At 43.3% G+C, this 12,627-nt stretch overlaps 1 pseudogene; it reads left to right on the top strand.

The window, feature by feature from the left end:
* The first annotated feature begins 8,107 nt into the window (after positions 1-8,107).
* Positions 8,108-12,332, top strand: LOC142846716 (glyceraldehyde-3-phosphate dehydrogenase pseudogene; annotated as a pseudogene).
* The last annotated feature ends 295 nt before the right edge of the window (positions 12,333-12,627 follow it).

Raw genomic sequence — 12,627 nt, 5'->3', positions numbered from 1 at the left:
TAGTACATCTTCTCGATCATCTCGGAGTGAAGGAGTGTGATGGAAAGCATCCAGCATGATTCTTCCTGCACAGACTGCGAAGGCGCCAGCAAAGAACATAGAAACCCCATTTAAAATTCTCTAAACATTTCAATAAGCATGAGCTTCCTGGGAGCAGTAAAAACAGCACAAAAAAGTCCTATGCACCTTCACCCAGGCAGGGAGATCTCAGTTTGTTTGTGAACAGCCTGCTCTATGTAATGAGTTCTAGGCTAGCAGGAACTGCATAGCAAGACCCTGTCTCAAAACTAAAACTAAGATGGTAACTGTCTGCTTTATGTTGTAAAATCCAATGAAAACTGTAAAAACCAACCTCAAAAATATGAATTTACTAGATGACCCTCCGAGGCTGACTAATTGCAAAATTCTGGGATTGTATGAATGATTTAAGGTTGAAGCTGGGCGTGGTGGCACATTCATGCACTAGAGGCTGAGGTGGGCGTGGAGAGTTTGAGGCCAGCCCTGACTCATGATGAGATCCAAGCTATAGACAAACAAGAAGCAAACCAACAGATGCTGTACCATGTCCACTGCACTGTAGACCCCATAGCCCTGGACAAACCCCCAGAAAGGATGGGTGTAAGATGCAGCCCTAGTTTTGTGCTTCCCTCCATCCTGAAGTTAAAGGAAAAGCTTGAATCTGGCTTCTAGCAAGTGAGCTCTCCACCGATGGCTTTTTTTTTTAATTTTCTCTTTCATTTTTTTTTCTACTAGTAATTCCCTGTTGACTTTTTTGTGGTCTCCAGAAGTAGGTTCCTCGGGTTTACTTAGCTCATTTTGAGTTATTGAATGGTGGAAGCGCATCCGCTTCCCTCAGCCTGCAGGATGATCTTGGTGTTCCTGCCTTACTGTTTTTTTTCCCCATTTGTAATGTCATATCAGAGTGTTTATGGCCACGCCAAGACGTGTTGGCAACACTGAAATGATCATGGCCCGCTGAGACTCACTTCCCCTCCTCTGCGTGTTATTTTTTTTCTTCTAAAATATTTATACATAAAAAGCACATATAATGTTCCATAAATTCAGTACGTGCAATCATATCATGAGTTCTGATGTGAAAATACAGTGTTTCATTTTGGCTTACTTTTCCCTTCCTATGTATTGACCTCTCAATCTACATTATCTCCTTACAGGCAGCCAGTTCCTCATATTAACAGCCTACAGCATAGACTATGATATTGTTCTTTATGCTCATGTGCTCCTAAATGAGTGGCTACATATAATGTACAAGCACTCGTGCTGTATATATGAATATAAATATATCCATAGAGAGGTTTGGTCATTACTTTGCAGAAATTTGAACATGCACATATTTTTAAATCTTGCTCTTTCTTAATAATAACTCTTGAGTGACTGGATGGCATTCTATTCTGCAATATGCTGCAATTTATTCAGCCATTGCCTTGCTGATGAGCAATCCCTATGTTTCTATTTATTTTATTTAGTCCCTCTGAAATAATGCTGTAATAAACATACTTGTATGTATATATAGGTACTGGGCTTTCCTTTGTATGGGCACAGATACCTAGACGAAGAAGCATGTCAGTGAAACACACACACACACATACACACACACGTGGCATCAGGAGACATCCTAATTGTACTGGTTAGTAATAGAGCCCTTGCCTACCATGCATACGGCCCTGGGTTCAAATCTTCTCTCTGCCCCCCTACTACCATTACCTGAAGTGATTCACCTTCTCACCAACCCTGTATGGTGTAACACAGTTCCTCTGTGAAGACATCCTTAATCAACAGTAGAGGCTGTCACTCTTTTGGTTCCTGACATTCTCAAGTGACACCTTTATGTATTACTTTGAGAATATTTTCACATTCTCTATGATCTATTTGGACCCTGCAGTTTTCCTATTGAGTTCCATGTCCCGACCATTTACATTTTTCATATCTCTTTTTCATTAGAAATCGCTGTTGTTTTGTGGCAAACATTTGTCCCTTGTCCATTTTGTTAATTGACTTTGCTTGTAGTATTTTTAGGGATTATTTATCTGCTGTGTGGCAGGCAGGCTGGACTGAGGGTATAACATTGCACAAAATAGACAAATATCCCTTCTCTCTTGGACTGCATATTTGAGTAGAGAAAGCTATTTAAAAATTAAATGAATATTGCTTATAGCATTTTAATATGACTTGTAAAAGTTTTATGCAGATAAACAGGCCTAGCTTCTGGAACTCCTGGCTTTAGTTAATCAGGGTGCACCTAGCGCTGATTGTGGACAAGGTTGTTTTAGTGTTCTTGTACGCTTTTGCTTTTAAGACATGGCAGACACGAGACTCTGGGTTAAAATTAAATAGCTGCAGAGCTGAAGAGCTGGCTCAGCAGCTAAGAGTACCAGCTGCTCTTCCAAAGGGTTCAATTCCTAGCACCCACATAGGGAATCACAACCTAGAACTCCAGTTCTAGGAAATCCAGTGCCCTCTTCTGGTCTCCAAAGGTACTGCACACACATTGTGCATATACATACATATATACATACACCTATACACGTACAATTAAATTATCTTGAGTTCTCAGAATTTCATTGAATTATTTTGTCATGATGACATTAACTCTTTCCTTTCTATTGCAATTCAAAGCTATACTTTTTTTCTCAGAATCTACCAAGAACATTATAACAAAGCACGGTGAATCATTAATTACTATGCTGAATCATAGAAAACTTCCATTTTGCAGATAATATGTGGTTGAATGCCAGCAACTATACATGGTCTAACCGACAGATAAGGAATGAAAAAGATAAGGAATGAAAATTAAATGTTCATTAAAGGAAATTGCACACTTGATTTTGTAGTGTCATTTTATAGACAGTCATTTGCCTCTGCTCTGGGGATCAGGTGAGCTCCACTTCAGGACAGACATGCTTATTGGTATGGGTGCTCACTGTGTCAGTGGCTAAGATGAGGAGCTGGGGTTGACCTCACTTGATTAATATCAAGTGCATTCTCTGAGGCTTGAGAATCCAATTCGATGCAAACTTTAAAAGCACTCTCCAGAGTCTTGGGTAGTGCTGAGGACTTTAAAAATAGTGCACAGATTCCACACCTAAAACAGCCTCCAAGTCAGATATACTCAGGAAATAGGTTAAATGGAGTTCTTAATCTGCAAGAAATTACATCGTAAGAAGAAAATAGAACAGATGCAGAGTTAGTGCAATAGGGACTTAGGATGTCTCCTGGCTCTTACAGATTAAATACAGGGTTTCATTTGTTGTATATTTTCTAGATATAAACACCATTTAACATATGTGTAATGTGGTCCTCAGCACATAATAGGCATGCAATGATTAATTTGTTCAATTAGCAAAATAGATCAATTATTAGAAAACAGAAAACTATAAAGAAAACCTTAACATAATTTATAATTCTACCATCCACCCAGATTTAAATTTCCATTATTTTTAATTTCTTGATTTAGATAATATGAATTCTTCATATTCATCTTAATTTGACATCCAATATTAGAAAGTTTCCTATACCATTACATGCCCCTATAAAATATACTATTGGTGGTTGCAAGTGGTTTGTTATGCAGATTAAATTAATTTAGTTACTTATTGTTTTTCCCTTTCAACATCTAAAGCAGAAGTTCTCAACCTGTGGGTCACAATCAATTTGGGGGTCAAACAACCCTTTCACAGGGTTGGCCTAAGACCATCGGAAAACACTGGTATTGACATTGTAACTCATAATGATAGCAAAATTACAGTTCTGAAGTAGCAATAAAATAAGTTTACGGTTGGGGGTCACCACAACATGAGGAACTGCATTAAAGGGTCGCAGCATTAGGAAGATTGAGAACCAGTGGTCTAAAGATTTTCCCCAAGTTACCATCACGAACCCTATGGTTTGCAGGTCTTTGTCCACATTTCTGTGGATTTTCTTAGAGCCGGTTTCTGAGATTGGAATGGTGAGTTCAATCTTGTGAGCATGGTCGGGTATCTTCACGCACATCCCCCAGTGCCCTTCAGAGACAGAGTACTGAGATGATTCTTTGGAAGTTGCATTTGAAGCTGACAAGGAGACTCGATGGGTAACAGTGCTCGCCACTGAGCCCGGGGTCTTGAGATTTAGCATTAGAACCATCATGGTGGAAGAAGAAAACCCACTCCTGCAAATTGTCCTCTGATCTCAGAATGTATGCTATGGCATGAATACATGCACAATAACTAATTAGTGTCAAATTTCATGTGGTTTGGCTTATAGCCCAGTGGTAAAGAGCATGCTTAGTATGTGGAAGCCCAGGGTTTAGTCACCAATGCCAAATAATAAGATTTAAAGGAATTTAAATAATAAAATAACAATAATTTTAAGATTTTACATTTGCATATGGGTCTGTTTAGTATTATGAAGAGTTATTTCAAATAAACCTTAGAACAGTGGGAACAGAAAGCCATTAGATCTAATTAGTCCTTTATCTTGACTCTCCTCTGAACTCCCCGTCTCACTTCAAGTTGAAAAGTCTTATCTGTCTCCTTTGACTGTCGAGTTGGAGTCCAAGGACCTACTTTAAGAAGTACGAGAACTTCAGAGGGCACCCTTTGAGTCATACCCTCTAATGTTCCATAGCCATTGGGGAGGATGCTATAGGTTGGGTTTCAAAAATTCGCTTCCTTGGAACTGCATAACAGTAAATGAAACTGTGAGAATAAAGTACACAGACCGTAAGAGGCAATGGTAACACATCCCGTGAAAACCAGAGGAGAGCGTTGTGGGAGGCATTCCAATGTGTGGCTGAGTCGAGTGGGTACTGACAGAAGGCTGGCACTCTGGGGAGTGACTGCCGTGCGCTGTGTGCCCTTGCGGTCCTCATCAAGGGGTACCGTTTCCTCTCTCTTTTGTACAGATCATCTTTTTCAAACTACTGGTTCAAAGCTACCAGCCTTTTTTTCCTCCACCTCATTTTACCTCTCACTCAGACTAATTACAAAGCAATGAATATTTTATCATCTTTCTTATGATAACCTGAGGCTATTGAATCTTGGAGTTGGAGCTACTGTTTAATTCCATCTTTTAAAAATGCTATTAAAAATGACTTTCTTCATCCATAAAATGCGTGTGAATATTTGATAGAATTTCCTGATGTTGAAACTGGGAGGCCTGACTGTGTTCTAGAGAACCAGTCACACTGGGACACAATTAAAAAAGATGAATCCCTCATAGCCACACTGATTAGGATTCCGTCCTCTCTTCCCATGGTTGCTTTTTAATTAGTTTGTACCAAAGCCTCAACTTGGCCTAAAAGTTCCTTCTCTCCTTCTATCAGAATAAAACTACTCCGATCTCCCTGCCACATAATCTCAACTTTGGGTGTCTTTACCACGCGTGTCCTTCAATCAAATGTCAGAGCAATCATCAGCATAGGGGGCCCTTGTCTGTACGCATGGGAACCCTCTGAGGGTTAGGTTGGTGTGTCCCACATAGAGATATCTGCCTCTCTGTACACCTTTAAAAGGCAGTAAGACACCCTCAGAGAAGGGCAGACCGCATCCTATACAACAGGAGCCAACAGACTAATAAATAAAAAAGAAATCAATAAAGCCAAGCATGTGGAAATTTTTGCTCATCCCTCTCTGCAAATCAAATAAAATCAGAGGGACTTATTTACAATGTGAGGTTCCCAATCCCATCTGTCATGAGAAGATGTGTGTGTGTGTGTGTGTGTGTGTGTGTGTGAGAGAGAGAGAGAGAGAGAGAGAGAGAGAGAGAGAGAGAGAGAGAGAGAGAGTGCATTCGTGAGCATGTGTGTATGATGGCAACAGTATACTCCTACCAACACCAATTCCATGTCAACAATTGTAGCCATCATGGAAGAGGGACTGTATTGAGCTATTTATCTGCTCTGCAGGTCTCATTATCCGTGTGTCTACACAGAGCTCATTCTTGTTAAAGGTTTTCTTTTATGTGTATGAGAGTTTGTCCACACATATGTGTGTGTACTACATGGGTGCCTGGTGCCAAGGAGACTAGGAGATTATTTCATCGTCTTCTGTAATTGAGTTACAGAGGGTTGTAAGCCACCCTGTGGGTGCTGGGAACAGAACACAGGGGTATATGGTGGCCCTCTTGACCTGTCAACTATACTGGGGCAGGAGCTGTCCAGACATTTGGTTCACCACTATTTAAAGGGTATCCTGTGAGGGTAAGTTTTGGCGAAGTCTTCATTTGATGAACTGAGTAGAGCAGGTTGCCCACACAATGTGAGTGGGCCTCCTCCCATCTGTTCTTGAAAGCTTAGAGAGACAGGTCCTTCCATGTAACTGAGTTTGTCTGAGAATACCAGAAAACTGTACGTGGGGGCTGTGATCTGTGTTGATCTCACCATAGATCACATTCCTCCAGTTACAGCCGAGTCAGGCAAAGGGGTAAGAGCTCATACAAACTATTTTGAAACCAAAGGGTGCAAAGGCTAAAGGTCACAGAGGTTGTTAACAGAGTCTGTGCTGACTGACAGCTGGGAGAGCCCTTTACCGCGTGTCCCAGGCGCATTGTTTGGATTGACATGGTGAGGAAGTTCTTGTGATGGATCCTGTTATAAGTCTGTGTGTGAGACCGTCTGCGGTCTGTTCGAGCTGTTTGTGAGCGGAGTCTTGGTCATGGTGTTCTCTGACTCCGCTTTCATAGACTGTCAGAGATGTGATTGCAATAACAGGTGGTGGAGAATTCGCTCTCCCTACTGGCTGCTTTGAAGCTGAGACACTGATCTTCTGAATTCAGACTGGTGCGTACATCCTTGACTGCTGTGGGTCTCAGCCTGCAGACCTGGAGCTGGCTATGGCTTGAGAGACTGGGGCTTCTCAACCCCCACAAGCACATGAGATAAATACTTACAATAAATCTTGTGTGTGTGTGTGTGTGTGTGTGTGTGTGTGTGTGTGTGTGTGTGTGTGTGTGTGTGTGAGATGTTGCTTCTGTTTATGGAGGACCCTGATTATACAGCACATTGTTGTTGTCTTTATTGCAAATGACAGAGCTCAGTCTCTCGAGGGTGAAGGACCAGATCCAAGTTCACAGAGAAAGCAGCTAATCTTGGATTTACTGGATCTCATTAGCATGTGAGATTATGCTCTTAACTACAACTTCAATGCACTGCTTTATGGGTCACCAGCTTTGCAGGGTCCCTGTGAGGGCAGTGGGTCGGCAATTATAATTTGGTAAGAAAAACAAAGTCTTTAAATGGTCTTAGGCTCAGCATTATATAGAATGTAAGGTAGGTCTGATTTTCAAAAGCAAAATGATAAGGATGTGGAATAAGCAATAAGTTATAGGAATTTGAACTCAAGCATTTGTGCCACTGTATATGGAATTAGGGGAGGTTTTGCTGCCTCTATCTCTGATGGGCCTGAAGTGTCTGCAGGTGAGTGGGGCTGATAACAGAGAAGCAGCAGCAGGTGGGAAGCAAGAAGAAGGGAAAGCTAGAACCTGCACATCCCCTTGCTGCTCCCAATTTTGATGACATAAAATGGTGCAGAAGATGCTAGTGCCTTTTGCTGTGTTGCTGCTCACACACCAGGCTGGGGGATTGGAGGCCGTGAAATATGAGACCTGGTAGAGCAGGAAGATTGCAGAGGTGGCTGTGGCCCCGTGCCAACAAGGTGAGCCAGCAAGTTTGTGGTAATGTACTCTGGCTGAGGTAAGGGACGGTGACCTTTGCTGACCTTGCTTCTTCGTTTCCACTCTCCACATCTCATGCAAACTGCTCCTGGGGCCAAGCCTCCTCCACAGCCACCCAGGAAGATGAATTTAGGGGATACAGTTCTCTGTTAGTTAGCCGACATAGTACGCCACCTCCACAAGGAACCGTGCTGGGATTAGCTCATTGCAGAGCCCTATGTGACACATGCCCATCTCCATTCACAATGCCTCCACCACTTGTTTTTGCTAACAGCCATATACTCAACTGATTAGGTGAGTGAAATAGATGGTTCCCTATCTCTTTTCTCTTATTGTAAAATATGACCAAGGTCAACTTAAGGAAGAGAGTTTATGGCTCATGGTTTCAGCGGGATAAGGCTCCACCACGCCAGGGAGACACATTGGCAAGCAGCATGGCATGGAAATGGGACCAGGGAGCCGGGAGGTCAACCGCGAAGTCAACCGCATCATCACCAACAACTGTGGTGCAGCAGAGAGAGCAAACAGAGGTAGGGAGAAGCTATAGAATCTCAGATCCCACCGCCAATAATGTAATTCCTTCAGCCAGGCTATACTTCCTAAACCTTCCCAACAGTTCCACCATTTAGGCACCAAATGTTTGACTCTCTGAGGAATGGGGAGTGGGGGGTCATTCTCATTCAAACCACCACACCCATCTTAATAGAACCGAGACCAGTCGAGGAAGATCTTTGATTTGGGGTATTAAATCCATAAACATGGGTCACTGTTGGAAGCAGGTTTGCCCACGAATTATATCATCTTAGGTACAAAGACATCGCTGGCTGCTGCTCCTGCCCACAGTTTTGGAAAATCACCTACTGCTCACTGCAAAATCCACCGAAGCTGCCCGCAAACTGCACTCAGCTATTTGCTCCGAGTTTGCTTATATTCCACGGAAATCTACCTGCAATTTGTAAGAGAGTCTGTGTGCAGAGAAGTTCCCTCTGGCTCCACCAGGAGCTCAAACAAGATAATAAATACAAGCAATAGGATGACGGGCTTCAGCATGGGTTTTGTAAAGGTTTATATGGTAACTCTAGACTAGGGGGCAACTGTTAGACATGTTGTCAGTAAGTCTGGTCATGGGTACAGTAAAGGCCACAGTGGAGACTGAGCCAGGTAGACGGATTTCAGAAACACTCTAAGGAACAAACGATCAAGTTCTGGTGATGAACTAGGGATGAGGTGAGGGGATAAAACCTTCCTAAGCATGACTTGAAAGTCCCTGTCACGTGAAGTGTTGGGTGGAAACTGGGTGCTTTGTAGGAAAGATCCCAGGCCAGTCGTGGGTTCTCAAGGCATTAAATTGAAGGGACTTCTGAGATCCAAATAGAGATTTCAGTTAAAAAGTCGTCTATTTCAGGCCCGGACCTCAGAGGGAAAAGTTGTCCCGAGACAGATGCTTAGAAGTCAAGTATGAATAAGTGGCAATCAAAGCAATAAAAAGGAAGAGATTTTCTTTTAAAGAGATAAATAATATGAAGTGGTTATAGTAGATAGGGGGGTAGACAGCTTTTTACCTCATTTTCATTTTGAAGGGAATTATGTCTCATGGGTTGGATATTTACCCTACCCACTCAGGGAGAGAATGGACATGAGACCTTAACACTTTATTGACTGACATAGTATGTAGGGGTTCTTCAGAACTTATATGGTGGTGACAATAACAGCAGTAAACAGGAAGCAGTGTGGACAGGCAGGGTCTCTGGAAAGACTATCCCAGTGAGTGTGTTCCCATGGCATGGCTGGGTATGTTCTTGGCTACCTGGCAGCGACTAGATCCTCTCCAATGGAGCCTGTATGGGTCTGTGCTTGGTCCTCTGCATGTATGTTGCTTGGTGTTCTTGTGGGACTCCTAACAGTCGGGGAGGGGGCGTCTCTGACTCTTTTGCCTGCTCTTGGGACCATTTTCCTCCTACTGGATTGCCTTGCCTAGCCCCCATATGAAGGTTTGTGCCTAATCTTTTTGTATCTTGTGCTGTGTTTTGTTGATATCACTGGGCGGCCTGCTCTTTTCCAAAGGGAAACAGAGGGAGAGTGGATCTTAGGGAGAGGGGAGGTGGAGGGAACTGGAAGGAGTGGAGGGATGGGAAGCTAGGGTTGGGATGTATTATAAATAAATAAATAAATAAATAAACGAATTAATTAATTAAAAAAGAAACAGGTTCTTGGGACTGGAAAGATGGCTAAGTAGCTATAAATACATCCTGACTATTCTCAGAGGATAAGAGTACAGTTCCTGCTCCTTATGTCAGGTGACTTATGACTGCTTGCAGCTCCAGCTTCAGGGGATTTCTTCTGACCTTCACAGGAGCTGCTGCACGTGCACACACTCCCTGCCCGGCCCCTAACACACATACGTGTAATTAAGAAAAACATCTTGAACAAAGGGTTCTTCCTCTTCCTTTTGTGAGCTGAGCGATACTAAGCTAAGTTAAGTAAGGCCAAGCATGCTTTCAAATAAGAACTTTGATTATATAATAGGTATTGTGTGTAAGTACACTCTGTGGTAGAAATTACCACATTCCAGTGTAATGGTACATTTACAGATCTGCCTCCCTACCGGACTCTTTTTGAAACTATAGTATGTGACTCGCTTAGTAACTGTAGTTCAATTTAATCAATTTCAATGAACTAGAATAGCATGCCAAAGAAAAAAGGAAAATAACAGGATAGAATAAAAAAATCAGACTAAGTATTTAAGTATTTTTTATTCAGCTGTTATGTTTGTTATATGTAATGACTGCTTGCATTTGGTAGTGACATAAAATACAGTAATATAAACCAAACTCACTTCTTCTAAAGCAATGGTTCTCAGCCTTCCTATTGCTGTGCCCCTTCCAACCATTATATTATTTTTATTGCTACTTAATAACTGTAATTTTGCTATTGTTATAAATCATAATGTAAATATCTGTGTTTTCCGATGGTCTTTTGGGAATTGTGACACACAGGTTGAGAAACACTGCTCTAAGGATATAGCCAGCCTTCCAGAAAGTGTTGCTTAACCCAAACAATCATAAAATGTTATATAACCTACAACTTCCTAACATCTCTGGAACCCATCGGAGAGGTGAGGTTTCCAGGTAACCAGCTAACAGGAATTACAAAGGACAACAACAAAAAGTCTTCTAGAGACAGATGGGAGCCTTGGGCAGCACATGATAAGAGAAGACAAGGTAACTCGCTTTTAAATAAGAAGCAAAAGGGGAGAAATGGACACCCTTAACAAGACTGTGTGACTAGAAGCATGTATGTCCCCTATTACTGGAAACTATGTTGATTTGAGGCAATTAAGAAAGCTACACCTAATCCTCCACGATATCACTGACTGTCTATTTCAAAGTAACATTCAGAAATATCCAGACAAGGCTCTCTGCTCCTCCCTGTTCTGGAGACAGCCGCTTCTTTTCATGCAGTGCAGCCTCGTTCCAGAGACACGAAGGTGAAGGTCGGAGTGAACAGATTTGGCCGTATTGGACGCCTGGTTACCAGGGCTGCCTTCACTTCTGGCAAAGTGGACGTTGTTGCCATCAATGACCCTTTCATCAACCTCAACTACAAGGTCTACATGTTCCAGTATGACTCCACCCATGGCAAGTTCAAAGGCACAGTTAAGGCTGAGAATGGGAAGCTTGTCATCAACGGGAAGGCCATCACCATCTTCCAGGAGCAAGATCCCGCCAACATCAAATGGGGGGATGCCGGCGCCGAGTATGTTGTGGAGTCTACCGGTGTCTTCACCACCATGGAGAAGGCTGGGGCCCACTTGAAGGGTGGGGCCAAGAGGGTCATCATCTCCGCCCCTTCTGCCGATGCCCCCATGTTTGTGATGGGTGTGAACCATGACACTATGACAATTCCCTCAAGATTGTCAGCAACGCTTCCTGCACCACCAACTGCTTAGCCCCCTTGGCCAAGGTCATCTATGACAACTTTGGCATCGTGGAAGGACTCATGACCACAGTCCATGCCATCACAGCCACCCAGAAGAAGCTTCCCCTCTGGGAAGCTGTGGCGAGACGGCCGTGGCGCTGCCCAGAACATCATCCCTGCATCCACTGGCGCTGCCAAGGCTGTGGGCAAAGTCATCCCAGAGCTGAACGGGAAGCTCACGGGCATGGCCTTCTGCGTTCCTACCCCCAATGTGTCCGTTGTGGATCTGACATGCCGCCTGGAGAAAGCTGCCAAGTATGACGACATCAAGAAGGTGGTGAAGCAGGCATCCGAGGGCCCACTAAAGGGTATCCTGGGCTACACTAAGGACCAGGTCATCTCCTGTGACTTTAACAGTGACTCCCACTCTTCCACCTTCGATGCTGGGGCTGGCATTGCTCTCAATGACAACTTTGTAAAGCTCATTTCCTGGTACGACAATGAATTCGGCTACAGCAACAGAGTGGTGGACCTCATGGCCTCCATGGCCTCCAAGGAGTAAGAAGCCCGCCCTGGACCACCCATCCCAGCAAGGACACAGCAAGAGAGAGGTCCTCGGCTGCTGAGCAGTCCCTGTCCTAACTAACCCTTGACAATGAGCATCTCCCTCACAGTTTCCATCCCAGACCCCCAGAATAGCAGGAGGGTGCTTAGGGAGCCCTACTCTCTTGAATACCATCAATAAAGTTCATTGCACCCCTCAAAAAAAAAAGAAATATCCAGACAAGTATATTCCTATTTATAGAATAGATATGATCCAGAAAGGACCTGCTCTGCTAAAAATATTGGCCACTTAAGGGGCTGGAAAGATGGCTCCATGGTTAACAACACTGGCTGCTCTTCCAAGGCACCAGGGTTTGGTTTCCAGCACTCACATGGCCGCTCACAAACATCTGTAACTCCAGTTTCTGGAGATTCAATGCCCTGTTCTTACCTCTGAGGGCACGACACACAGGAGAACGTATGTGCCAGCCTCCACAG

The sequence above is a fragment of the Microtus pennsylvanicus genome, chromosome 3, assembly GCF_037038515.1.
Source record: "Microtus pennsylvanicus isolate mMicPen1 chromosome 3, mMicPen1.hap1, whole genome shotgun sequence".
In the NCBI taxonomy this organism is placed as follows: Eukaryota; Metazoa; Chordata; class Mammalia; order Rodentia; family Cricetidae; genus Microtus; species Microtus pennsylvanicus.
This window is presented reverse-complemented; position numbering and strand designations above follow the sequence as displayed.